This window comes from Phacochoerus africanus, chromosome 3, assembly GCF_016906955.1.
Source record: "Phacochoerus africanus isolate WHEZ1 chromosome 3, ROS_Pafr_v1, whole genome shotgun sequence".
Lineage (NCBI taxonomy): Eukaryota > Metazoa > Chordata > Mammalia > Artiodactyla > Suidae > Phacochoerus > Phacochoerus africanus.
This window is the reverse complement of record NC_062546.1, coordinates 112,227,582-112,254,815: the sequence shown is the minus strand read 5'-3', so window position 1 is coordinate 112,254,815 and position 27,234 is coordinate 112,227,582. Positions and strand designations below refer to the sequence as shown.

The window sequence follows — 27,234 nt, the reverse complement described above, 5'->3', positions numbered from 1 at the left end:
TTATTTCACCTATCATAATGCCCTCTAGGTTCATCCATGTTCTTGCAAACGGTAGGGTTTCCTTCTTTTTTAAGGCTGACTATTCCATTGTGTATGTACGTGTGTGTGTGTGTGTGTGTGTATGCATGATCTTGTTTTATATATATATAAAATATATAAAAGACTGCAATATATACATATAAATAAATTACATTTTCTTTATCAATTTATCAGTGGACATTTAGATTGTTTCCATATCTTGGCTATTGTGAACAGTGCTGCAAATAACATGGGTATGCATATATCTCTTTGAGACCCTAATTTCAATTCTTTTAGATTTACATGCACAAGTGGGATTGTAGGATCATATGATAGTCCTATTTTAATTTTTCAGGAACCTCTATACGATTTTTCAAAGTGCCTACAACATTCTACCTTCCCATCAACAGTGTACAAATGCTGCAATTTCTCTACTTCCTCACTGACACTTATCTATTTCAAAAAAAAAAAAACACAAAAAAACAGCCATTGTAACAGTGGCAGTGTTACAGGTGATATCTCCTTGTGGTTTTGATCTGCATTTTCTTTATGATTAGTGATACTGAGCACTTTTTCATACACCTTCTCCAATCTCATTTTAAACCACCCACCATTTCCCTCTGCTATCTTGATACACAAGTTCATATAATCCTCCCACCACAGGGCCTTTGCATAGGCTATTTCCTCAACCTCTTTTCTTCTAGCTAATTCCACATTTTTCATATTCCAGTTCAAATGCTGCTTCTCATACAAGACTGCCAGATGTCAGAAACTCAAGATTATCAGTGTTAGGATTTTTTTTTTAATTTAACTTTCTTATAGAGCTATGTCCCTTTCATTCAGAGCATTTATTTTGCTCTACAGGTATACATTCAGTGAAGCAATTATTTGATTAATGTCTCTCCTCCAGTAGACTTAAAGCCTGTGCAGGTATGACCTACTATTTTTTTTCCCCTTCTGGTATGAATCCAGCACATAGGAAATTCTTAATAAATATTTCTAAAAGAAAAGAAGGCGCAGAAGAGATGGAGGGAGGAAGGGAAGGCAGAGATAGAAATGTAAAAAAGAAAAGTAAAAAAAAAATAGATGGCAAGTATCACTGTGTGACCGCAATCCAACCTGTTTGTATTTGCTCTCCTGGTCCTACATAGTCTTACTTAACAGATAGCTTTTTTTTTTTTTTTTTTCAATGCATAATATTTTTTCCCATGCCATCATAATATTCTTTTGAGTTGATTGTCATTTAGGTTTCTAGTCAGTAGGCAAAATGTTCTCAAGACTTACATTTTAGGAAAATGCTTTGCAAGGTGTTAGATAAAAACATATATGGAGTGTATGTGAACTTGTGAATGCCCTTAGAAGCAGGCTCGTGGGAGATGAAACTGAACAGGGCAAAAGTTGTTTGAAAACAAAAGCTTCATTCAGATCTCTCTTAAATCCACCATTCACCTTGTTCACTAGATTGCATAAAAATTTTGCCAAAAGTAGTTTGAAGGCCAAAAAACCTTTTAAAATAACATGAAAAATTGAGAAGCGATACCTGTGACCTTGTTCCACAGAACATCCTATCGGACGAAAGACCTTTGTTTTCCCAACTGTCCTTCACGGTCGTCCTGAGTGCCATAATTCATTACACAGTCTTTCTTCTTTGACAATCCTTTTGCCACGGGTTGTTGCTGAAGGAGATGGAAAAAAAAAAAAAAACGTCAGACATAACCAAAGCTTTCTTGTACCAGCAGGCATCGAACAGTCCCACAAAGTCACTTCCTATTAATTACAAATTGATTGTGTATAAACATTTTCACACTATTTTTCAAACGATAATAAATGAGCATGATTGGTTACAGAGGTCAGAAAGATGGTGGGACAGGAAGAAGGGAAAGGAGGGGCAGAGAGAAAGCCGCCTGATAGGCTTTGTGGTATTTATACACGCCAGTTGGCACTGAGTGATGGATGAATTTCAGAAACCTCAAAACCCCAAGAATGCATAATATTAACTTAATAGATTCTTTCAGCCCTGGCTTACCATGGTATTTGCAGTAATCGTACATTCATGGTAATAACATAATAGTACTTTTCATTCCCAAATCTCATATATTTGCACATTTATAAGCCATCAACCTCTGAACCAGCTGGTGAATAAGAGTCCAGTATGAGTCTATATAACTTGTCATAAAACAAGGCTATGTGCGGTTTCTCTAGAATGGCAACTCTGTAGACGAGATTATCAAAGCATACTTTTAAGAAAGAGTGAAATAATGAAACCACTCTGCATATAGACATTACAGTGGAATGGGAAAATGATACTATAAAAAGTTTTTCAACTGAGATTTAGTGAAATCTCAATGATAAAGATTATTTTTCTTTTAGTGAAATGCAATGATACAAGATTATTTGTCTTTTGTCAAAGTTAAAAGGAGAGAGAATATACCTATTTCTAAGTTGCCTAGAGAAAAATGGACACTCTAGTTTGATTTTTTCATCTTTGTGTTTTGCATGTTTCCTTACTTATAAATGGATATTACAACTTTGGCAAAGCTAGATCAAACCTGTTTTGTCCACAGTAAAAACAACACAGTTACATAATTATGGAATTTCAGACTAGAAAGGGAATACTTCAAGATGTTTCTATTTTGGTACTTCAAATTTTCTTTCTCCCTTTCTTCCTCCCTTCCTCCCTTCCTTCCTTTGTCTCTCTCTTTATCTTTCTTACTTTCTTTCTTTCTTTTGGTTAATTTTTGTGTGTAAACAGTTGTACATATTTGAAGGGATGTATGTTGAAAACCTTGAGAAAGGTGTAGGGTTTTATGAGGAACTGCTACAATTAAATTCAATGTGACTTAGATTTAACCTTCTCCCACAGGGAGATATTATGAAGATTAAATTATGTTTTCTAAACGAACTTTTAAAAAATTTAACCTCCAAAGCTAAAAAAATTATTTTTCTGGGAATACATTCAAAGTAAATCATTGCAGTGAATGAGTCTTTGAAAAGTCGCTCATGCATCCTAAAATCCAGAATGATGAGAATCTACTCTATTTTGAGATCCCAAAGAAAGACATTTCATACTGTTAAGAAATTATTTCCTCTAACTGCTACCTTGCTGGGATGACCAACAAGTCCTCATGCTTTTTAGAGTCTGAAGGAATTAAATCCTCAAGAAAAGTGAAAGAATCAACCATGATAGGTGACCACTTAAGGTTTTTAACTCAATTATTGAGATCAGAGAAAAGCCAAGTACAGATTTCAAGTTTAAACTGAATTCTATCCTAACTGTATTGGTTTAGGCTTATTTTAAAAGAATCATTTAGTGAATCCTTTGAAATGGCTTTAGCAGATACTTAAGAAAAAAATCCAGACCTTGTCTCATTAGGTCAATCTAAATCAATTTATACAAACATTCAAAAAAGTTTTGTATAGAATGAACCTCAATTACAATATTTTATTGGATGCCATATAACATCTTTTAAAAACTGGATTTATTTTGTTTATGTTTATTGGTTTTATAAATAGAAGTGATAACCATGAATGTTTTATAAATGCTTGTTTATGTAATAGAATATAACTGTGCTGTGGGTCCCAGGAACATTATTACATTTGTTTGCTTCTGTTTTCCCAAATAGATGAAAGGAGCAAAATATACTTTGTACATTTTTAAAGTTTATTGTAGCTCTTGGATTGCCATTCAAATTAAATCAATTTCAACGCAGCAAGACATTTCTAAATTCAATCCTACAGCATTTTAGTAAATGAAAACTATATTTTCCATGAGTCATTCTTTGAATTACAAAATGTTCATCATCTAGGAGTGTTTATTGTATCCATAAAACTAATGCAGCAAAACAAGAGGTGTTAATGTCAACAGTATCCGGCTGTTGATTTGGTAACATTCAATATTGAAAGATTAGTGCTTAATGCTTTTATGTGTTGTCTAACATTTCAAAGTATTCATGCTAGCAAGTGCTTAGGCAGTGGATCAAGTTTTTCCTTGCTATTTGCCACAGCAAAATAAATTTAAGTTTCTTTTTCTTTATAATTAACATGGTGAAACGGAGGACTTAAAACAACAACAACAACAACAAATGCAGCTGCCACAACCTCAGCAGTAATCACGTGTTTTTCCATCTAGGTTTAGCTTCTCATTGTGGATAATCTCTGTTCTCTCCTACTTTGACCAAGAAGAAACCCTTAAAGGTGGAGAATACCCAACTTTAGGGACCTCTAAAGTTTATCAACTAAACTGTGTTGCAAAATATTTAGCCTATAACAATATATACTGTCATTCCTATTAAGCATTTGGATGGGACTTATAGTTTCACATCTAATGTACGCTAAGGGCTTTGTCCTACTTAAATCAACTTCTTCCTTACTCCAATTGAGAAAGGATAAAGTATACAAAATATTTTTATATTCATGCTATTTACTACTGATTGTCCTAAGCTGGTATATATCATAATCTCCAAATAGAAACAGAATTATTTTTTCATAAAAATAACAAAGATATTTTTGAGGATTAAGGAAATACCTTTATATTATTAATTATATCAAATTTTACTTCTTTTTTAACTGTTTCATCTCAGAAAAAATTAAGTTAACAGAAGTGGACAAAAGACAAAAAGTTTCTATTTGCACCTTTGTTGTTTGAGCAAAACCCATGCTCTTCATTTTCCTCCTCTGCTTATTCAGAATAAAATGCCTGCCCAGGAGATACAACATGAGAATGAAAATATGAATTTAGGTGAAAATCTTTTAAGAATAAAAGTATTATAGTATAGTAGCAGCTTTATCATAAAGTACACAAAGGGCTCACCAACTATTTGCCACAGTGAGAGATCCTTGGTACTAGAATTGAAGGTTAAGAATCAAGGCTCTTTATTCTTTTCTTTTTTTTCTTTTTAGGGCCACACCTGCGGTAAATGGAAGTTCTCAGGCTAGGGGTCAAATCAGAGCTTCAGGGTCAGGGATTGAACCTGCATTCTCGTAGATACTAGTTGGGTTCATCCATTGAGCCACAACAGGAACTCCTAAGGCTCTTTATTCTTAATATAGCCGTATAATAAAGTTCACAAATAACAAAGCTCACTATAAACTTAGCATTGCATTCCGCATAAAATTTGAAAGGTTAAGTGTTGGGGAAAATGGATGGAAATAATTCTTTAATAAATAAGATAAAAATTACTAAGTGATTGAGAACAATATACAATGTATACTACTATCCAGACCAATTAAGCACAAAATTTCAACAGAGCTTTTTCTTGAAGTTTGACAAAATAAATGTAAAACATTTAGGGGGAAATGTATGAGAATTGGTTAGTTCATTTTTTCCATATATATGTTTTAGGATATTTAAGGCAGAAGGGGCATCTATTAGGACTATAAAGTAGAGAGGTGAGTGGAGCAGAGGAAGAATGGAAGCAGGAGAATATGGAATAGATAATGGATCTGTATGGTCCCCTAGGAAGGGGGAAAGTCTTGTGATAGCTGTGGGAATAAATAAAATGGACAGACTTGAGAAATACACAATTCAGCATCTGAATCTGGACACTTTTGAGAATGAAATAACATGCTGTGACACCAGGCATAAAACTAGACTGCCGTGGGTAAAGCAGACTTAAGGATATTGTACGCAGTGATAACAGAACAGATCATTTTAGCTATGACTGAACTTAAAGGTGATATAAAATAATAGGAAAAATATTTTGAGAAAAAAGCAAAATGAAAGTGGATTTGCCCGATCAGATTTAAAAAACATGTACTATAGAGCAACAATAAATTAAACAGTGTGGTATTAGTCACCCCAGCTTTCACTAAGGGGTGTTAAACCTAATCCTCAGTTAGGTGGTGAGGATATGGAACTATACTGAACCAGCTCTATCATACAGCTACAGTCTAAGCATTTCTTAGCAAGTAAAATCCTGTGGATGATGACACTCAATATTTTACTGAGGTGCCAAGACTGTGCCAGGCAATGAGGATGCCAGAGTGCATAAGCTAAACAAGATCGTCTTAAACTATCATTCTGGATTTATTTTTTATTTTATTGGGGAGCCATGAACTTGTATGGAGTCTTGTGGAATCATTGTTACATCAGTTGTAAGGATATTTTCCAGTCATTTATCCAGTACATTCCAGAATGCCTTCCTTATGGGGAGTCCAGGGAGAAATACCCCTTAAACTCAAATTATCAAATAGATGATCTGCATGACTTCTCAACAGTTGTTCTGTTTTTATCTCAAGGACACTAAGAATTGTGGATCCCTTTTCTGTACTGGCTACTGGAAAGCTGAGCTGAGTTTGTAACCTTCCCAAAGCACCTGCGAGGACACTCTGATATACATGTCTAGTTCCATTCATGGCTGTGACAGCAAAGAATCCCCATTTTTGTTTGAAGGGCTCCGATTGTGCTATTTTCCTTGCTCTTGTGGTCTTTGACCTGGTAATTCATATGAAGTCATTACTTAGTATACACGAACACATGCAAAAAGACAGAACAATTAAAACCTAGTTCAAACTCAAATAGTAGCCATTTTGGAAGTTCCTGTCATGGCTCAGTGGTTAACGAACCCAATTAGGATCCATGAGGATGTGGGTTTGATCCCTGGCCTCACTCAGTGGGCTAAAGATCCGGCGTTGCTGTGAGCTGTGGTGTAGGTCACAGATGCAGCTCGGATCCCAAGTTGCTATGGCTGTGGTGTAGGCTGGCAGCTACAGCTCAGATTTGACCCCTAGCCTGGGAACTTACATATGCTGCGCGTGTAGCCCTAAAAATACTAAAACAAAACAAAACAAAATAAATAATAACCATTTTAATAGGTACATCATTATGCTTAAGAAATGGAAGGCTGTTATGTTTTAGGAATGGAATACTGTTTTTCTGTGGATTCTAGCATTTTCACATGAGAGTCATTTTTCTGAGCCAAAACATTTTGCAGATCTCTGTAATGAAAATTATATAACTTTGAGTATCTCTTGACTGAGAAAATAAAACAAAAACACTATTCTACAGTTGACAGTATATTTAAGTAGCTTCTACACACAATAAAAGTATTATGGATAGGAATATATATTATATATGTTTTGTGTATATGTGTGTATATATGTATATAAAATCATTTATAAACAAGCTCAATTTAGATATGCTTTATGAAATTCCTGAAATCACACTTTACCCCCACGTGTTGGAAGTCGACAGATTGGGGATGGGTGATTTACTAGAGTGATACAGGTACTGTTAGAACATCCTAGGCTGGTATCATTGCTTTGCCTGCACTTCTCAGGTGGATTTGTCTCTGTTTAAAGGCCCAGGCTGTGCCATAACTCCCTGGGAAACTGCTTGTTTTTGTGCTTTCTGCTCTTCTTGGTCCAATGAAACATCAAGTTCACTCCACAACATCAAAATTGGATTTGAGATCATCTCACATTAACATTGGATGTTAATAAGTTATTTCTGTCTTTGGGCCATATGTAACGTTATCTATTTAATCATAAATTTCAAAGAAATACTAAGTCAGAGGAATGCTTTTTGTTTGTTTGTTTTTTGCTTTTTAGGGCCGCACCTGCAGAACGTGGAAGTTCCCAGCCCAGGATAGGGGTCGAATCAGAGCTGCAACTGGCCCACGCCACAGCCACAGCAACATCAAATAGGAGCCATGTCTGCAACCTACACTGCAGCTCACAGCAACGCCGATCCTTAACCCATTGAGTGGGGCCAGGGATCGAACCCTTGTCCTCATGGATACTAGTCTGGTTCATTACCACTGAGCCACAGTGGGAACTCTGGAACGTTCTTTTTTTTTCCTACCTGCTTTTGGAGGTTATATACAGGCAGAGTGTCACCCCAGGGAAAGCTTTTTACTTTCCCACAGAGAGACAGTATCTTGAGGAGACTAGTTAATTAGTACATTTATGCGCTCATAAGTTAAATGTATAAAATTGGGGTCATAATAGGAGGCCACAGTTCTTAGGTAAATAAAATTCCAGTCTCAATGTAGTTTTAAATGAACGGATGATAGTTTCTAGAGTTTAAAAAAAATACGATCATACTGTTGCCAAGGGAATCAATTTCCAGCAGAATGGGTTATTTTTGCTCTAGAATTATTTCTCAATGGCAAAAATACAAAATTGTATAGGCCAGTAGTTTTCTTTTTTTCCTTTTTTTTTTTTCCCGTCTTTTCTAGGGACGCTCCTGCGGCATATGGAGGTTCCCAGGCTAGGGGTCTAATCAGAGCTGTAGCCGCCGGCCTACACCAAAGCCACAGCAACTCGGGATCTGAGCCATGTCTGCAACCTACACCACAGGTCATGGCAACGCTGGATTCTTAACCCACTGAGCAAGGCCAGGGATTGAACCTGCAACCTCGTGGTTCCTAGTCAGACTCGTTAACCACTGCAAGATGGGAACTCCTAGACCAATAGTTTTCTAAATCAAGTACAATCTGGACAGTACTCCATTGAAATTATCCTAGAGTTCTCTGCATGCTTTATTGATTTTAACACTTTTGACACCTTCCACTGAATTATTGAATGTGAATGTGATTCCTTTATAACCAGAGTCAGCTCTGAAAGAGTCAAGGTTATAGTGCAATTTGAGAAGCTCTGAGAAAGATTTTCACAAGGTAGTCACCACTGCTTATGCAGGCCATTCCATTGTTATCTTGGCTTAATGAATTGTGTAAAACATAAAATTTAGCTTAAAAAGAATATATGAAACAATTATTTAAGTTAATTATCTAATGCTTTTGCAAAAACTTACTTGGCAGAGGAGGAAGGACAAGGTCTAGATAAGTAGGTACCTAAGGGGTACCTCTTTTTGAGAGAAAAGGAATTTAAAGAAAGATTTACACTAACCACAGACAGGCTTCTCCACAATACTGTTCCAAACAGCCATGGGTAACTTCTGCTTCTGGGCCTCAATCATCTATGTGTCAAGCAAAAATGGACAAGAAATAAATGTAAGAAATCATGATAATAATACTAACAAAAGCATCTCCTACCACTTACTGAGTATCTGTCACTATGTGACATGCTTCACATTTATTACCTCTAAACTTCACAGAGCCTAAGTTTTTCCTCTAAGGATTAAGGATTTTGAATCCTGTATCCAGAGATATCAAATCATTTCTCATGGCATAACCCCAAAAAGATGACTACAAAAAATAAAGCTCTGTTATATTCTCTTGATTTCTTAATAACAAAATGATGATGGTTTATTTTTATTGCATGCCTATTATGCACCAGGCAGTCACCACACTGTGAACTGTCCATAAATGTAATGCTCAAAACACCCCATGGACAGTGTGCTGTTGTCATCCTCAGGTCACAGATGAGGAATCTGATAATTAGAGAGCTTGAGTAACTTCTCTGAAGGCATTCAACTAGTTAATGGCAAAGCCAGTTTCTAACTTAGCCATTACGGCTCCAGAGCAGGTGCTTTTAATTACTTTGCCATAAAATTAATATCTCATTTGGGAATGTTGCATAAAACCCAGAACAGTTAAACCATTTGCTCTCAACAGAGGTGAACAGAAGTAATTTACAAAATACAAAATCTACAACTTAGAAGGTGTTATAGCAGCTTTAGCAAGATATAAAGCAACTAGGATTGAACATAAAGGATGCATATATAATTGATTTTTATATAACAATTATTATATAATATTAATGTATGTTATTCATTATATAAATAATAGTAATTATTATTATCTGTATATATTTACAACTACCAAGTTAGAATCTCTTCCTTTTTTATCTCGGCCTGGCCAAAGATGGTCTTTTTACATTGCCTTTAATAACTGTTGCAGACTCTATTGCCCTTAATATTATCATTAACTCCTGCTACTCTAATATACTAGAAAAAAGGTATAATAAAGGATTTTAAAATAATTTGTCCTTTTGTTTTCTTCAAAGGGAGACTCAGAAATTGAACTTCAAAAAAAGTAATATCGTTTCTAAGTGGCATTTTTAACAGTGCTATTCCGAGAAATATTTTTAACCCAAACTTTGAAGAATGGATAGAAATATATCTAATATGCTCAGTGAAGATATTATTTCAAGGAAAATACTATTTCCTGATATAATTTACAAAGAAGAGGGCAAACTAGTCATAAAAATTCTGATTGATAGATAATCTACAAACAGCTCTTCCTACAATAGATCTTTCTTATGAGACCTATGCTTTTACTAAGGGACTACTGTTTCACATTTTGTAAAACTGAAGATTTAAAAGTTAAAATAAGTGGAAAGCATGAAGTTCTTTTGACCACAAATGTCGATGATGTGGTTACATGAATTTTATGACCACTTAAACTTTAACCTTGAGATCTTATTTGTTTTAATGTTTGCCTTAGAATTGTCCAGTAAAGACACATTTCTTTCCATGCTAAGCAGCTTATGATTCTTTGTTTGAAACCCTAATAAATATTTCAACATTTGCCTTAATAAGAATAATTTAGCAAATGTAAATTTATTTTTGCATGCTATCCAAAGATCCTATAGCCATTGCTAGAGACTCTAATTGTTAAAAACTCTATAGACATGAGGATTTGAGGGATGAATATGGATATGAAATAACACAAAAACAGCTCTTCAACATTTAAAAAACATTTCTGCCATAAATTATTTTATTGTAAATTTTTCTCTTTAAATTTTAGGGTAAGGCAAGGGGAAAATCTAGTTTGGAAAACATACTTTGGACATGCATATTTTGAAAAGATGGGTATGAATTAAATTTTATAAATGACATCATTTTAGACTGACTACGGGAATTTCAGGGCTAATTCTTTAGGAAAGTAAACAAATGCAACCTAATCTATCTTGTTTCATTTAGTTGAGATTGTAAATGCTGGATTTGCACAAAGTGAAGTAGGCCTTGACCCAGAAAAAAATAGATATCCATAAACGGTGTCTTAGACAACTTGGTAATTGCTCTGATTTCTTTGGACTATCCTTGGACTCTGGATTAAATTTAGTCCTTGTTGGAGTTCCCATAGTGCAGCTGAAACGAATCTGATGAGGGTTGCGGGTTCGATCCCTGGCCTTGCTCATTGGGTTAAGGATCCAGCGTTGCCGTGAGCTGTGGTGTAAGTTGCAGACGCAGCTCGGATCTGGCATTGCTGTGGCTCTGGCGTAGGCCAGTGGCTTCAGCTCTTATTGGACCCCTAGCCTACACGAACCTCCATATACTCCAGGTGCAGCCATAAGAGGACAAAAGACAAAAGACAAAAAAAAAAATCAAAAAAGATTAGTCCTTGTTTTTAGTTACTGAATCATTGAGTGTGACGGATTTAACTCCTAACTTAAAAACAAACAAACAACTCCCTTTCTCTCCTTCCTTACATGCATGACTTTTGTTCAGGCCTTTCTTATCTTTGACACAGACTATTGAAATATTTTCCTTTCTTATCTCTCTTCTTATACTTCCCCTCCTTTCATTTATGCATTATTCAGTTGCTAGAAGGATCTATTGAGAACATAAATTTTAAAACTTCCAATGGCTTAGGATATAAATGAGTTTCCTTGTATATCACCCAAGTAGAATTATTTTAAGAATCTTGCCCTATCGTGTTTGTTTTATCCTCTTGCAGGAATGGGATGTTAATAAGAAAACATTAATTAAAGACACAAAATTATTTGTATGTCCAAAAGTCAGAGTATTAAAGTCATTATGCATGGGTAGAGTGTTAATTTCTGCTATGGAATTGTCAAATCCTTCAGCTTTTTTTCTTTTTTTTTTAGGGCCGCACCCATGGCATATGGAGGTTCCCAGGCTAGTGGTCAAATCAGAGCTAGAGCTGCCGGTCTATGCCATAGCCACAGCAACGCAGGATCCGAGCCACGTCTGTGACGGTGTACACCACAGCTCATGGCAACACCAGATCCTTAACCCACTGAGCGAGGCCAGGGATCAAACCTGCAACCTCATGGTTCCTAGTTGGATTGTTTCCACTGCGCCATGACAGGAGCTCCTACTTCAGCTTTTTGAATTCTCTCACATCTTGGCTTGAACCCATCATATCCATTGGTGTTCCATGATTTTATTTACTCATGGCTGCATTGATGAGGTTGTGAGTCACAGAACACCCCTTATCAATCATTTTATTATGCCACACAGTAGTTCTATGTTTAGAAAAAGAGGAGTATGTTGAACCAAGTAAGGAATTCCCATATCTCAAAAATAAGTTATTGGCTGTTAAAGAAAATGACTTTATAATGTGTAACCTCAGTACAACTGACATAAAATATTATCGTCCAAGTTACTCTTTACTTGTACTTATGAAAGCAGCTAGTGCAGGAAAATTCCACTGTTGGAAGTTGTACTTTATCAGCATATTAAGATTCTAGTTAAGCTCAGTATAAATAATATCTCAAAAATGTCTATTTCTCTGATATTCTCCCCTTTTTTTGAGTTTTCATTCTTGTAATCATTTGAGAAGGTATAAAGCCCTGCTCTTCCACCATTGTCAGAACTTTCTCTTGGCTTTCAAAATTAACTTTTGATGTTAATATCCATGATTAAATGAAAACAGGACACCACTGGCATTTCCTTGACCTTGATCTTTGTTTCCAGCTCCACTGAGGTCAGCCCCCATTACAGCCTGTTCTTGCAGTGAAAACCGCTTCAAGGTGCAATCCTTGCCCTGTGGGAGGTGTTAATACAATTATCATTAACTGCTATTATTCCTTTTAATCCAACAGTCTATTTATTCTTCACACCTGCTGAATATACTAATAACAGCAAATGCATTTAAATCTCCTCTTGGAGTTTGTTTTGAACTCAGAACTCATCGATGCATAAAAATGACCCATTTTAAGTGTATTTCCCATGCATAAATTCACTGGAATCTATCTTTTCCACCTACTTCCCATAACAAATTCCATAGTAAAATTGCTATGGAATCCATTGAAGTATTTATACTTACCCAATTGCATTAAATGAATTCACTGTGACTAATCTAAAACTTTTTTTTGGGGTAATGATCATTTGATCCTTTTTCAGAGATGAATAATTATGGCCATATTTTTGTTGAGATTTCGAATCACACCAATATATTCTTTTAGTCAGTCCTAACTAATAACAATCCAAAAGAAGATTTGTGCTTCAAATTAGTGATCAAACTTTTTCATTAATAATACTTCTGGAAGGACAAGATACACTATAGTTTGCTTACATTTTATTTCTCTGAAAGAAATACTAATGTCACAGTGTGGTGAAATCCCTATTATTCAAGCTTCTTATTGTTACGGCCAAGTTCTCAGAGAAGATTCCTAGTCTTTTATTCTCAGCTGCCTTGTCTGGACCAATCACAGGCAAAGTAGTCTGAGGTAAGAACACTGAGACCTGGACACTGAGCACAGAAGCAGCCAGGCGCTGGAACCACATTTTGAGGGCTCCCGACTGGTGTGGTGCTACTGCCATGGAACATCAAGTGCCCTCCCCTGACCCCAGAACCCTGCAACCTGAAGAATGGATGTTCATGCCACTGCCACACTGCCCTCCACAGACCTCACCTCTTTGGGTTTTCTGTTTCCTATTCAAAGTCTAAGGCTGGAGCACAGGCTGAGTGAGGTTACAGGTCCAGGGAAAATATGCACCTGGCTTCTTTCTGAATTGGAATGGTTTAAGAGAGCAGAAGTTCCTACAGAAGAGAATAGCTCAAACAGGCACTCAGTTCAGCAGATGTGTTGCTGAAACAATGTCCACTACACCTTGATCTTGATATAGTCGGTTGCCTTTGCTTCAAGGACATCACTTTTTTGCCCTGTCACTCAGAAGAGGTTGGTTTAGGGTCAGAATTTTGATCTCCAGTGAGCTCTAATCCATTCTTCTTTTTCTTTCCTTCCTTCCTTCCTTCCTTCCCTCCCTCCCTCCTTTCTTCCTTTCTTTCTTTCTTTCTTTCTTTCTTTCTTTCTTTCTTTCTTTCTTTCTTTCTTTCTTTCTTTCTTTCTTTCTTTCTTTCTTTCTTCTGTCATTTTTTTTGAGTTGCATGAGTTTTTTTTTAATGAATTCTGGATACTGGACACTTATTAGATATAAGATTTGCCAATATTTTCCCCATTCTGTAGACTATCCCACCCTCCCTTCCTTTCTTCCTTCCTTCCTTCCTTTTCTCTTTCTTTCTTTCCCTCTTCCTTTTTTTCTAATGGTTACACCCATGGCATATGCAAGTTTCTGGGCCAGGGATTGAGTCCAAGCTGCAACTGCAACCTATGCCACACCTGAGGCATCAGTGGATCCTTTAACTTGCTGCACCAGGCCAGGGATGGAACACTCTTCTTTCTTTTCTATATCTTGGGTTCTTGGGAGCACACAACTAGTAAATCACATTTTATTAGGTTTAAAATTAAAGGTAAATGTGCAATGTAACTAGATGGAGAGATCATTTAAAAACTGACGCTATTGTGGTACTAGGCAGGGTAAAAATGGAACTGGCCTGAGAATCTGAAGGTGTGGGTGGGCCCAGGCTCTGCCACAAGCTCACTGTGCGACGGCTCCCCTTCTGTCCCTTTTTCAGTAAAATGCAGTCTTCCTTCATTCTCTGACAGTCTTTGATTTTCAAGTCACGGTGATGTTTGCCGTAGCAATGGGGTGCAATGTCTGGGATGATCGCATGCTTTGTTCCCTTAATGGGGACTGAGGCAGCAGCTCCATTTGGCATAAGCTGAGCTGTGTCAGCACAATAGAGCTGATTGGCTGGGCCCCAAAAGCAGACCCCAGGGAGATACTGATTCTGACAGGCAAACAATTAAAGGGGGAAATTGGTGCCTTGTGGATAAGACATCTGTGTGCCTGTGATATCCTTGACCAAGTCTTCAATGCAACGTGAGGTTTAATTGGAATGGACAGAACTGCTCTGGGTTAAGGCCATTCTCAAAAGGAACTGCAGAATATGTCTGTGGAACTGGAAGTACACACTGAGATTTTCAAATCTATTTTTATGTTTGAAGATTCCAATAGCAGAAATGACTATCTCTTTATGTTTCTTACTTCTGCAGCCAAGTAATATGTTGGAAAATTAGTCAAAATCTAATTTTAATGTTTTGTGAATATGCTGGGGGCTGTGAAACATTTGGCAAGTTTTACTCCCACTTTCCCCCCACACCTCCTGCCAACATTTTCTTCTGCATTTGATCCTTTTGCTCTGTTCTTTTTCATCTTTTCTCCTTTAACATGTTCCCACACTATTTTTACTCTTTAAAAATATGCACACGTATTCCCATGATTCCTTTCCACACAGACTTTCATAATCTCCATGAATGAGGTGGTGAGGGGCCTCAAGATCATAGAGAAGGATGAAGTTTCACAAACTCAGGGTCTTTCAGTGGGTGTATGCCAACACCTGCCATCACTCCCTGGCATCTCACCCTTGATGTGGCAGTGGATGCTATATCTGCTGTACTTCAACTTGACCATCCTGCTTCAACCAGGCTCAAGAGGGCAAATGTCAGGGCACTATATCAAGCCTTTTTACCACGCATGTCTCTAGTATATGTATGAGTCAACTCATGCAGCCATGACAAAATAACTAGAGTGGCTGTCTTAAACAGTCTAACTTTCTCTCTCACAATTCTGGAGACTAGACATCCAGGATCAGGATGTTAGCCCCTTCAGTTCTGGGTGAGAGCTCTCTTCCTAACTTATGGAAGGCTACCTTCTGGCCATTTCCTCACATGGCCTTTCCTTGGGGTGTGCACGCAGGGTTGGGGTGGAGAAGGAGAACAGACTTATAAGTGAATCCCTTGATGACGACTCCATCCTCATGAGCTGATCTAGCCCTAATTATTTCCCAAAGGCCTCATCTCAAAATACAACTTCATTACTGGTTAAAGCATAAACATAGGAATAGCAAAGTGGGGGTGGGAGGGCACAATTCAGTCCCTCGTGGTATAGGACAGTGAAAGACAGCCCATTGCTTCAATATAACGGGAACTGTCTCTTCATCCTTCTTCCTCATGACACAACAGATATCACTGTATCCTCCCCTAGTTCATGCACACTTGTCTCTTTATTCCTCTCCTCCACATCTAGCATCCTTAGCAAATTCAAGACCAGACACTTCATTAAATCTAGATAATACCCAGTCAGAGTATTTGGACCAGAGTTTATTATATGGTTCCCTCATTCTTGGGTCTTAACACAGTTGTCCTTTTACTTGCTCAAAGTTGTTGTTTCTTTTTTGTGGTAAAGTATAAATAATATAAAAGTCACCATTTTAACCATTTTTAAGTGTACATTTCTTCACTGGCATTAAGTACATTCACATTATTGTACAACTATCACCACCATCCATCTCCAGATCTTTTTCATCTTCCATGAAGATGCTACCAATAAAACACTAACTCTTTTTTCTTCCCTACCCCACCCCCTCATAACCACCATTCTACTGTCTGTCTTTATGAATATGACTACTTTAGCTATCCCATGTAAGAAGAACCATACAGTATTTGTTCCTTGTGACTGACTTATTTCACGCAGCATGTCTTCAAGGTTCATCCACATTGTAGCAAACATAAGAATTTCCTTCCTTTTTAAGGCTGAATAATATTCTATTGTATGTATATACCATATTGTGTTTACCTAACATGGGCACTTGGATTGCTTCCACCTTTGGGCTATTGTGTATAATGTTCCTATGAACATGGTCTACAATCAAAGTCCTTCCTAATAAAACAAATAAGTTGGAATTCTGCCATTGCTCTGAGGAATAACTAACATTTATTGCTTGGTGTTTGCAAAAAGGAAATGTTGTGGAGCTGCCTGAGTGGATATTTTAGATTATGTCTAACCTTTGCCCTTTAAGGATACATGACACAATTCTAAAACATCAACAACTTCAAAGTTCTTTCAAAGCTGGGCATATTCTTTAAAATCTTTATTCTTCTGTATAGTCAGGCTAATTTCCCAAGGCAATTTAAACTTTCCAGTTTACTTTGATGCCTAAGGATTTCTGGTAAAAATAAGAGTAAAGGAATTAACTTGGCATCAAATTTAGCATGAAATATAAAAAAGCATTATAATAGCTTTTTATATTTTGGGAGAGAAAAATTTACCTATTTTTTTCCGTTGCCTGGTGCACAGGAGAAATACTAAAATATACAGAATCTTAAACTCATAACATTTTAGATCTGGAAGGAAACTTAGAGAGACAATCTATCTCAATTCTTTTATTTTGTAGTTGCAACAAACCCAGAGAGCTTACATGGTTTCTCTTTTTATTCTATTATTCTATTCATTTTTTATTCAATATTTGGGTGTCAACTTTATGTGATGCATTGTGTCCAATACTATAAAACACATACAAATTGCCTATAGTTTTATTCCCACCATTAAAGAGCCTATATTACAGAAAAACAAACACCCTAGGCATTGAAATTCAACAAATGCAGAGCCACTGTTTTGTTCAGGCTAGTGTGCTCAATATTGAAGAAGATACAAAGATGGGAAGGAAGACAGACCCATACTCAGTGAGCATTCAAACCAATAGCGAGACACGATGCACATGCACTGTACTGTTAGAAATGGTCCCTGGGAGGCATTAGGGACACAGTGAGGAATTAAATGAGGTAGAGATCACATCCATCAAGGGAAAATAAGTGACTACTTGAGAGAGCTAGGACATGTCACAGGCTTCAAAGGATGTGGGTGAGCTGAGCAGGCAGAGATGAGAAAATTGAGGAGCAACATGATCAAGACATGAAGTCAGGAAAGAATGAAGTTCTGGGGGAGACTCAGGAAAGCAGCATTGTGTGGAGGAGGGCTTGAGGGACCATCTCTCTCCTGGGCTCTCTCATTAGGCTGTAGAGCTAGAAGGACTGGTTCTAATCCTGGCTAAATCTCAGGGTCCTCCTTTAGAACACCCAACTATTAGTGGCCCCCACAATACAGGATTATTGTGGAGATCAAAAAAGATAGCAAATGTAAAATGCTTCATAGTGCCTGGAACATAGGAAAGCTCCACAAATGTTAGCCACACATCTTGTACTGCAAAGAGTGCTTTGATGTCAGCTGAAGTAAACTGAATTGGATATACTTAGTCTAATAGAAATGGATAGCCATTAGAGGATTTTGTACAAAGGAATGCTATGCTAATAAATACATTGCTGAGAAATTAATCTGTCAGAGTTTTGTGGTAACAGGTAGAAATGAAGGAAGGCAGGAGGTAGAATGTGTGTTAGGTGGTACTCGTAATAGCCCAGATGACAAGTAAGTAATGAGAACCTTATAACATTTGATGGAGTGGCAGTAATAATCAATAAATTATATAGACGTTAAGAAGATCAAATTAGCAGCAAGAAGAGCTGAAGGATAGAGGAAATGATTGGGTATAGTGGAAGAAAGGTTAAAAAAAAAATACCGAAGATAAACGTTTAGCCACCAGGTTAGAGACTGAGATGGGGACCCTGAAAGATAAAACTAGGGTTCAAGGTGATGATATCTGGCTATAAACATGTTGAATATTAAAGACCAATAGAAATGTCTTTTAAGTAGCCCATAATAGAGTTAAGTGCAGGGAAAACAAGGTGATGCCCAAGCAGCAGAAACTGGATTTTATGAAATCCCTAGTGAATTTTAAAAATGGAGCAGCTGGTAAATATGGAGATCAAATTTGAAATGATTTAGATTAGAATGAGGAGGTATTGGAAGTGATCTTGGAAAAAAAAAAGACAGTGGAAAAAAGTTGGGTAGAGTGGTAGATAGTTGGGAGTAATTTCATTTTCTTCAGTTGAACATGAATGAGCCTTATTATGTTTTTCAGTATCAAGGAAGGTGCAAAGAGGGATAAAATTAAAATGTTTTCCAGAAAGCAAAAATGGCCAGAGCAAAGTCCCAGGGGAGGTGGAGGTGATTAAATAGAGGAAAAGACTATACTTGGTGTTGAGTGATTGGTGGTGGAGCTGAGTGACTCCCCTGTTAGGCTGGCTGGAGGGAAGACAGGAGTCTTCACAGAGTGAAGCTAAGCCTTGAAGCATGGGCAGGATTTCAGTGCACAGTGATGGGGAAGGGAATTCGATAACACTGTGAGAGCAAATTTTAGGAGTCAGGAAAAGGCAGCAAAACACACTCCAGAAGTGAAGACCAATGTATTGTATTCCTATAACACATTACCACAAACTGGGTGACTTAAAGCTAAAAGAAATGTCTTCTCTCAGAGTTTTGGAGGCTAGAGTCCAAAGTCAAGGTGTCAGTGGGGCCACACTCCTTCTGGAGGATCATTTATCTATTTCTCACCTCTTCTAGTTTCCAGTGGTCGCCACCATTACTTGGTTTGTGGCTGCATCACTGTCATCTCCGCCTTCATTTTCAGCACCTTCTCCTTTGTGTGTCTGTTTCAAATCTTCCTCAGCCTCTCTCTTATAAGGATACATACAGTTGCATTTAAGACCCACCCAGAAAATCCAAGATAATCACATCTGCAAAGACTCTTTTTCCAAATATACTAAGAGGTCACAGGTTCTGGAAATTGGTACATGGATGTTTCTTTGAGAGCCACTGCCACGCATCACAAACACCTTACAGAGGATGACAAATGCAGTGAGAATTCAGAATAAATAGATTTGGACAAGCAATATGTTGGATGCCAGAGGACAAAAAAATCTAGAATGGTAGGCTTCATAAAACGTGTACTTATCAAAATTATAATAATTTAATGTGTACATGTATATAGACTGTGCTGTTCAGCCATGATAACTTAGTAAAACAAAAAACAACTCTTTCTACCCAACAACAGGATAAAGTTTTTGAGGAAAAATTTACAGATATATAATGGGTCAAGTTTTTGAGGAAAAAGTTTGCAGATATATAATGGGTCAAGTTTTTGAGGAAAAAGTTTACAGATATATAATGGATTCTTTGCTATTAAGGTCAGCAATCACATCTTCTTAGTAACCCTCTAGAAGAAATGAAATGGTGCTAGCAACAGTAATAGAACTAACTGAAGAACATTTTCTGGTAGGAGGAGGATCACTCGTCAGGCTTTCCAAACCTTGCTATGTTATGGTTCCCGGTGCTAAGAATGCTAAGCTGTTTTCCCTAGGTTATAGTAGCTCATTTGCTGAAATATCAAAAACAACAGTTTTCAAATCACTTGCAAGAAAAATATTTTTGACAAACCACAACGTCTCTAGTCCATAAACATGCATACTGCCTGTAGTGAATTTATAGCATCAAACTCTTCAACAAGAAAAACCACAGTCTGAGACAGCCCATAAGTTGTGATTTCCCCTTCCTGAAGCCAGACTGTGGTTCTTAATTAAGCAGTAGTTTTTCGACTCTTCAAACAACCAAATCTTTATAACAGCCTCAGAACTGCGTAAAAGAGGGAAGTGTGTTTCTTCAAATACTATAATTTGGCTTGCTCAAGGACTTCCTCGGTACACAGAGCACCTTTTTTTCTCCCCAGCCCATGTAGCATTCTGCTAACAGAAGGAACCGTATGTTTTTTCATCACTTGAACTGTGAGTGTTTAAGGAAGTGAGTGTATCTACCTTCTCACTCAACAGCCACGCTTTGTTACAGTGACTCCATCCCCTCAATCCTGGAATGCCTTCCACTGCTCCCCCAGCGGCTGCCCAGGCTTTGCTTGTGTGACCCAAGTGTACCTAAGAAGTCAGCACTCACCTCCCAAGTAGCCCCTTCTATCTTTATACTGGCTGGAAGGTTCTTCCTCTTACTTGAGTTTTTCTTGAGTTGAGATCTTTTTCTCTACAGTTTCCAACCATTTGGTCTCAGTTATTCCATTTGGGGCACACAGAACAATATGCAATTCTCATCAAAGCACGGCTCATCAGATATTTGCAGATAGTGACAATGTTCCTTCTTGGCACGCTGAATTTGCTCCGGGCTAAATCAATGACCCAGATCTCTTCAATCATTCTTTATGCTTCATAAGCCCCAGTCCTCTTATCATGCTGTTTCCTTTTCCTGTTACAGATGTTCTAAATTCCTTTGAGGGTGTGCTTCCCTATACTGAATCCCGTGTCCCAGATTTGGCCTGATCAGTACTTGGTGGAACAGAACCAGACCACACCACATTAATATAATACGTCTCTCAATACAGCCTAAAATACCCTAGGCTTTTTGATGCCTACCTCATTTTTTTCTTTCAAAACAGTTTCTAGCATGGTTTAAAACCCTTGGGACATAGTCCGGGAACAAGTCATTAATTGGCTTTAATGCTTTCTCAGTCAGTTCATAATCTTTTATCTTTACCCATGGACTTGTGTCCACTTGTAACACATTTATTTGTTTACTAGCTTGTCAGGTGGTTTACCAAGGAACACAGTCACTTATAAGAAAAGAAATGTTTAATGCCATGGATTTCCTCAGAACTTTAAAATAGGAAGGATAAGTTGAGAAAGTTGCCTTTTGGTACCTATACATTAAAATACAGAGTTTTATCTGACATAAATCCTAGCAATATTTTCTTAGCTCAGTCTCCCAAGACAAAAGAAATAAAAGCAAACATAAACAAATGGGACCTAATCAAACTCAAACGCCTTTGCATAGCAAAGGAAACAATCAACAAAATGAAAAGACAACCTGGGGATTCAAAGAAAATGTGTGCAAGTGATGTGATCAATGAAAGGTTAATTTCCAAAATATACAAGCAGCTCATACAACTCAGTATCAAAACAAACAACCCAATCAAAAAATGGGCAGAAGACCACAACAGACATTTCTCCAAAGAAGGCATGCACATGGCCAGCAGGGACATGAAAAGATATTCCACATCATTAATTATTAGAGAAATGAAAATCAAAACCACAATGAGGTAACACTTCACACGAGTCAGAATGGAAGCAACCTAAATGTCCATCCACATAGGAATGGATAAAGAAGATGTGGTATATAAATATATTTATATAATAGAATATTACTCACCCATAAAGGAGAGTCAATATTGCCATTTGCAGCAACATTGATTTATCTAAAGAACATTATACTAAGTGAAGTAAGTCAGACAGAGAAAGATAAATATATGGTATCATTTATATGTGGCATCCTAAAATTAATACAAATGGAATTTCTTTACAAAACAGAAACAGACTCATAGACCTAGAAAACAAACTTATGGTTACTAAAGGGGAAAGTGACAAGACATAAATTAGAAGTTTGGGATTAATAGGTACACACCATGATATATAAAAGAGATAAACAACAAGGATTTACTATACGGCACAGGGAATTATATTTACTATCTTGTAATGGAAAATAACCTGTTGATGGAAAATAATCTGAAAAAAACGTATGCATGTATGTATATATAAATGTGTACATATATATATGTATGTATAGGTATATACACACTGAATCACTTTTCTGGACACCTGAAACTAGCACAATATTGTAAATTGACGATACTTCAATTAAAAAATAAAATAGAAAGTTTTAAAATCAAGCATCATTTACTTTACAGAAACTTATACAAATAAGACGAAATTCTTTTTTTTCTCTAAAAAGATATCCCCGAAGAGTGGAATGGAAAATGGAGTGGGTGTGTGTGAAGCACGATTTGGCATTCATCGTGCTACCCTTTTTGTTCTCTACAGAGATGCCAAGGATATTCTAGAGGAACTCTAAACAGAGAGCCAAGTATTCAAATTCATGTCTACATCATTACATATTTTATCCTTTCCTAAAATTTTTGAAGAGCACGATGAGAAGTTATAAAAATAACTGGTTGGTTCTGTCTTGAGTTTATATATGGTGATGTACATGGTAGCCCTAAAAAGAACTTGAAAAGTAAACTATGAAATGCTAGCCTTTTGAAGTGAAATTGGCAATGGAGGTAGGCCCATAAGCTGAATGGGGTCTATGAGCCTGGAAGGGATGTGGGGTAAGATTTGGCCTCTGAGCTTTAGTGTGGCCATGGACACTCCAGCAGTCTGAGACAGGCCTTCATTACCATGTTGACTACCCCAAAAGATTTGTTTACTCAGCAGCGTAAGCCAAAGCAACAAGTGCCCCAGGGAGCTGAGTCTTACTTCTGAGGCAGGAAGGTGAAAGGGCAAGAGTGGGCTTTCACGTTATTCTCAGGTTACGTACTCTACATAACAGCATCTTAGTCATCCCCAGCAACCTATCAGAAGGCTACAAACAGGAACTATTCACTTCTAGATCAAGTCTTAATGTCTGTAAGAAGCCTGTGAACTGGTTCTGATTATCTCTAAGTTCAGTTTTGCTAAAGGGCACTTTCTTTTCTAGCAACATTATTTGAACACTTTGTGGTTTTTTTTTTCTTATTATTGGTATCCTTCCCAAGATAACTGCAGGACAGGTATGGAAAAGCTGATGCACACACTGAGAACAGATGGTGAACTTAATGTATCAGTTTATTCAGGGCTACCAGTTTTGTTGCTTATTTAAAGAAACTCTGCGTTATATGAGCATACTAGGAAGATACTGACTTCATAAAAGACCATGTAAGACACTTATTATGAGTCAAGGGTGTGTTTGGAACCAATGAATGTTGAGAGATCACATGGGAAGTGGGTCCTTTTCTGAGGAAACGATCATCTATATGGTGACTCACCTACAAAATTCCTCAGCTCATGACAAGAAACCCAAAAAGAAGCCTTTGATTTTTGTGTTTTTTTTTGTTTGTTTTGGCCACACCCATGGCATGTGGAAGTTCCCAGGCCAGGGACTGAACCCCCACAGCAGCAACCCCAGTTGCTGCAGTGACAATGCTGGATCCTTAACCCACTGCACCACAGGGAACTCCTGAAACCCAAAAAGAAGTCTGATTTGATCCCCCCAGTAAAATCATATCTTCCCTCTCAGGGCTGTCAGTGCCAGTCTGAATTTCTTTTGTTAAGATCTTATTGATCCTTTCTATTTTTGAGCCTTTATTTTGAGCTTTTTACAAAAGACTAATGACTATTGTTTTATTAAAAATAGTACAGGCTTGTATTAAAAATCAAGCAGTACAGAAATGTATAAAGAATGGAAAATGTCACCCAAAGTCTCATCATCTTGATATATAACCATCATGAGTGTTAATATTAATATTTATCTTTTTATAAAGACATCCAGATAGAAAAGATAAATGGGAACATTTTCCACATACAGGAACTATAAACATATCAGTTTAGTTTTTAAAGTCAGATTTATTGAGGGATAATTACATCCAATAAAATTCACTCTTTGTAGGTGTGCAGTTTTATGAGTTTTGGCATATCCAGTGCTGTTAACTTCCACCACAATTAAAATATAGAATATTACCGTCACCTCATAAATTCCCTCCTGCCTATTTTTAATCACTTTCTCCCTCTCCCAGTCCTAGAAAAACTGATCTGACTTGTCTCTATAGCTTTGCTTTTCCAGAAAGTCTTAAAAGTGAAATCACCCAGTGTGCAGTTTTATGTGTCTGATTTCTGTCACTTAGCATAATGCTTTTGAGTTTCTTCCTTGATAATGTACGGGTAACGATAGTTTGTTTCTTTATTTTTAGTTCCTGGATAATATTTCATGGCACCAACATAGCACATTTTGTTTATCTGTTCACCAGTAGAAGGACATTTGACTTTGGGCTATTATAAATAAAGTTGCTCTTTCTGATTTACTTCACTCAGTATGAGAGTCTCTAGTTCCATCCATGTTGCTGCAAATGGCATTATTGCATTCTTTTTTATGGCTGAGTAGTATTCCATTGTATATATATACCACATCTTCCTAATCCAATCGTCTATTGATGGACATTTGGGTTGTTTCCATGTCTTGACTATTGTGAATAGTGCTGCAATGAATATGCGAGTGAATGTGTCTTTTTTAAGGAAAGTTTTGTCCGGATATATGCCCAAGAGTGGGATTGCTGGATCATATGGTAGTTCTATGTATAGATTTCTAAGGTACCTCCGTACTGTTCTCCATAGTGGCTATACCAGCTTACATTCCCACCAACAGTGCAGGAGGGTTCCCTTTTCTCCACAACCCCTCCACAGAAAGGAAAATCATGGACTTGGAGAATAGACTTGTGGTTGCCTGCGGGGGAGGGAGTAGGAGGGATTGGGAGCTTAGGGTTAACGGATGCAAACTATTGCTTTTGGAATGGATTAACAATGAGATCTTGCTGTATAGCACTGAGAACTATGTCTAGATACTTACAAACCAGCACAACAATGGGAGAAAAAATTATGTATACATGTATATGTAACTGGGTCCCCATGCTCTACAGTGGGGGAAAAAAAAAGTGTGTTGGGGGAAATAACAATAAAAAATAAATAAATAAATAAATAAATTTACTTTGAACATTTTTACTCAGGACTTGGGATATAAATCTTCCTTTCTCTTGGGTAAAAACCTAAGCAGAATTGCTATTGTCAGTATGTGTTTTAGACCACAATAAACTGGAAAACCGTTTCCCAAAGCGGTTGTACCATTTTGCAATCTCCCCAGCAATGAGCATTATAGTTCCTCTGAATCCTCACCAGCACTGGCACTGTCAAGTTTTAAAATAATTTTAGCCATCTAAGGGGGTATAGTGGTATCTTATGGTTTTAATTTGCATTTTTCTGATGACTTACATTAAACATAGTTTTCCTGTGCTTCATTGGTCATTGATATGTCTTTTTGGTGAATTGTCTTTTTCAAAGCTTTTGCCTGTTTTTCAAATTGAGTTGCTTTCTTATTAGTGAATTCTTAAAGTTCTTTTTATACTATAGATATAAGTTCTTTTCCCAATAAGTGTTTTGCAAATATTTATTCCTTGTCTCCGGCTGTGTTTTCATTATTTCAGTGGTGTCTCCCATAGTAAAGAACTTTCTCATTTTAGAAAAGTTTAATTTATCAATTTTTTCTCTTATGGATTGTGTTTGGGTATCGTCTCTAAGAAGAGTTACAAAGAGTTTTCTTCCGTAATTTCTTCTATAAGTTTTGTTATATATATATATATATATATCTCCTACTAGAATACTATAAATATTATATATATACCCTACTAGAATTTTTGTTGAGGTTGCATTCAATCTATACATGAGTTTGGGAAGAACTGACATCCTAACAATATTGAGTCTCCCTATCCATGAACATAAATCGTTTCTGGTAGATTCTTTGAGAAGTTTTATGCACACAATCGTACTGTCTTTGAATAAAGACAGGTTTTTCTTTCTTTCCAATCAGTCTGACTTTCACTTCTTTTTCACCAGTTTAATTTTCAAAATGTACTAAATGCAATTGTGTACTAATGGAAGGGAGAAATTACAAAAAACAGAGTGAAGTGTAGAAATACAGACAAATATTTCTTAGTCACATGAAATATTAGTGTCTAAAAGATTACTTCAGGGTAATGAAAAACATTTTAAAATCATTGAGCACTTAGGCTCATTAAGTTTTTGACAACTCTGTTTTAAATTTAGATATTATTGATGAACCCAATGATGTGAAAGATTAAGGAAATTAATAATTTTATACTTCTTTTACTTTTTTCACATGCTGCTCTTTGGTTTTATTGTTATCTTCATTTTGCCAAGATTTATAACACCTTAAATCCGTAACCAAAATTCCCACAATGTTAACTTCAATGTTAATATTAAGAAAAAAATTCATCTTCATACCCATCCTCTCATAATTGCTTTTCTATTCTCGACATTTTTGCTTTGATTAATAACATATTTGGCTAAATATCACAGTCAAACGTTGTTGGGTTTTTTTTTCAGATGAATTAATTTGTTCCATACTCCCTGACTTCTGAAGATGTCTGTGATGACATGCCTAAATTTTTTATCACTTGTGGATAATTTCCTTTTTTCCTATCTGGATGTCTGATTTTTTTTTTAATGCTTGCTATCAAATCATTTAAAATCATTTTAAAAGAATGTATTTTGGAATCAATTGTTCTGTATGTATTTTCCCTGGAACACCGTTCCTGTCCCTTATCTCAGAAATTTTTCCTGGGTACAAAATTCTTATAGAAAAAAAAGTTGAGTGCTATGATAGTTTCTTTTATCCAAAATACTATTTACTTGGATCATTATTGTCTAGTCTCCAAACCTATTATCTTCTCTCCATTTGGTTTAATCTCTTTTCCTGTGACTTCACTCTCATTATCTGTTTATTGCTGACTCTAACATACTGTTTTATAAAGGTCTATTATTTTGTTTCTCAATTTCCTTAAGACACAATATCCCTTTTTATATCATAGTTTTGTTATTTGACCATCTAAACTAAATTATGTTGGATCCATGTGTGTGCTAAGAATTTGAAAGGGGTATCACTGTGTA

General features: G+C 36.6%; 1 long non-coding RNA gene across 2 annotated transcripts in view; it reads right to left on the bottom strand.

The window, feature by feature from the left end:
* Positions 1-20,806, bottom strand: part of LOC125123129 (uncharacterized) — a 103,070-nt gene extending 82,264 nt beyond the window's left edge. For both annotated transcript variants that reach the window (XR_007133986.1, XR_007133987.1), the window contains exons 1-3: positions 20,633-20,806; positions 8,866-8,935; positions 1,559-1,694 (exon numbers count right to left, since the gene is read on the bottom strand). This is a non-coding gene — a long non-coding RNA (uncharacterized LOC125123129). The remainder of the gene's footprint in view (positions 1-1,558; positions 1,695-8,865; positions 8,936-20,632) is intronic.
* Positions 20,807-27,234: the final 6,428 nt, after the last annotated feature.